This window comes from Anopheles arabiensis, assembly GCF_016920715.1.
Source record: "Anopheles arabiensis isolate DONGOLA chromosome X unlocalized genomic scaffold, AaraD3 X_pericentromeric_contig0034, whole genome shotgun sequence".
Classification (NCBI taxonomy): domain Eukaryota; kingdom Metazoa; phylum Arthropoda; class Insecta; order Diptera; family Culicidae; genus Anopheles; species Anopheles arabiensis.
Genome location: NW_024412112.1, coordinates 37,501 through 40,000, shown reverse-complemented (window position 1 = coordinate 40,000; position 2,500 = coordinate 37,501). Strand labels below are relative to the sequence as shown.

Below are 2,500 nucleotides of genomic sequence, written 5' to 3'. Positions count from 1 at the left end.
TGGGTTGCAAAGGTTGCAACAACAACAACAACAACCATCGAGGTTGACCCCTGTTAGAAGCGGTGGAAATATTCCAAGTCCGAGAAACGGACCGAATATTAATGAGGGTAGAATTAATAAGAGGAAGAAGAAGAAGAGCAAGAAGAAGCAGAATAAGCCCAGGAAGCGGCCTGAGGTTCTGCTGATATCGGACTGCACTTCCGAGGAGCTGGCGAAATTGCTCAAGGAAATGAAGCAGTCCGATGCTCTTAAATCGGTTGGAGAGACAATCTCTAAGGTCCGACGGGCCCAGAATGGAGGCATGTTGCTAGAACTTAAGCAGGGTAGTTCTGCTAGTGCAATTGCCCCAAAGGTTAAGGAAGCGGTGAAGGGCAAGGCGTCAGTGAGAACGCTAGCTCCTTCTAAAATGATTGAGATCATGCATCTCGATGAAATCACCACCCCAGAGGAGGTTGCGGAGTCTGTCAAAGCACAGCTCAACATCGAGATAGAAATAGATCGTATCAAAATGAAGAAAGGCCGCGCGGCCGGTACGCAGTGGGCACGGATCAACGTATCGCTGCCAGACTTTCAAAGCTTCCTGAATTTGGGAAAGCTGAAAGTTGGTTGGTCGATATGCCATATCCGCGAGGTTATGGAAGAGCAGAAATGCTATAAGTGTTGGAAGGTAGGCCATACGAGCTACCATTGTAGGGAACCAGACAGAAGTAATCTGTGCTGGAATGCGGTTTGAGTGGACACAAGAAGCAAGCTTGTACCAACTCTGTCAAGTGTTTGATTGCGGTACGAGGTCACAGAACCTTCACGCAACGGGCAGTTATATGTGTCCCCGAAGGCGAACGATTAGATCATAATGGTTAGGTTGCTACAACATAACCAGAATCATAGTTATGCTGCATTTCAGTTAATGTGGCAAACGATTAGGGAAGAATCTGCGGATATAGTGTTGATTGCAGATCCGTATCTGGCAACAACCAACGTCAAAGTGTTACGCAATGACGATAACACAGCAGCGGTAGTGGTTAACGCGGACTTACCAGTTAAGGTAGTCAGTAAGGCTTTGAAGGGTTTAATGATAGTTGACATAGGTGATATGCGAGTGGTTAGCGTTTACGCGCCACCTAGATTTAGTATGGAAGAGTTCCAGAACATGTTGGATAACACGGTAATGGCCGTAACCGGTATCCACAAATTCGTTATCGGGGGACTTCAACGCTTGGTCAGTAAGTTGGAACAACCAACTTGGCGAGCGTGGAGAAACCCAGAAACGAAGAGGTGAGTTGGTTTTATCAACCTTTGCGCAGATTGACGCAATTTTATTGAACGACGGCAGCACCCCAACTTATGTTGGACCAGGGCGCACGTCAGTAGTTGATCTTACTTTGCGAGCCGAACCGTAGCAAGATCATTTAAGTGGGTGGTGTTATCTAGCTATATGAACTCTGATCATCGTGCAATACGAATAGATCTTGAGACGCAAAGCGTGCGTAATCTGTCCCGACCCATAACGGGATGGAGCATCAAGTATTTTAGCAAAGATATATTTGAAGTTATGATGCAAGCCGCTTTTGAGACCGAGGTCACAACAAGCGAAGACTTAATGCGTATACTTGTCACGGCGTGCAATGCGACGATGACTAAACGTAAGAGGTACACTCCTAACAAGAGTGCATTTTGGTGGACGTTAGAGATTGAGGCACTTCGCAAAGAGTGCAAACACCGCGATCGATTAGCGCAAAGAGCTTTTAATACTGATCTCTATTCTACTTTTAGGGACGAGTTCAAGGTGGCACGGAATGCCCTCAAGCGATTGATCAAGCATACCCGACAGAGGAAGTGGAAAGAGTTCCTGGGAACAGCGAACAACGCATCATTTGGTATAGTATATCATACGTTCAAGAAAGTGGCCGAGGGTTCGATTGGACCCCGAACCATGACATTGGACGAGTTTAGGGAAGTGGTGAGCGAGCTTTTTCCTACTCACCCAAACACGGTGTGGCCTGATTATCGTATCGATCAGCCACGAGAGTTTGAAAGGGTAACTAATGATGAGATTCTTGCGGTTGCCAGGAGACTACCTAACAAGAAGGCGCCGGGACCAGATGGTATCCCGAATGAGGCGCTGAAAGTTGGTATGTTGACTGCAACCGATGCATTTTGCAGGGTTTACCAAGGCTGTTTAGAGAACGCGAAGTTCCCCGATGAGTGGAAAAGGCAGAGGTTGGTGTTAATACCGAAGCCGAACAAACCACCAGGGGAACTGGGTTCAGTTCGCCCCATTTGTCTACTAGACGGGCAGGTAAAGGTTTAGAACGCATCATAGTGCAACGGCTAAATGCACACATCGAGGAGGTCAACGGACTGTCTGACGACCAATTTGGTTTCAGAAGTCGTCGATCTACAGTTGATGCGATTCAACGGGTAGTGGACATTGTTTCGGTAGCTAGAAGTAGAAACAGATACAGTGGACGGTATTGTGCGGTTGTTACATTAGATGTTA

The 2,500-nt window shown here is 47.0% G+C and overlaps 1 pseudogene; it reads left to right on the top strand.

Annotated features, from left to right (window-relative positions):
* The window catches only part of LOC120908177, a 9,142-nt pseudogene that overhangs the window by 3,525 nt on the left and 3,117 nt on the right, over positions 1–2,500 (top strand).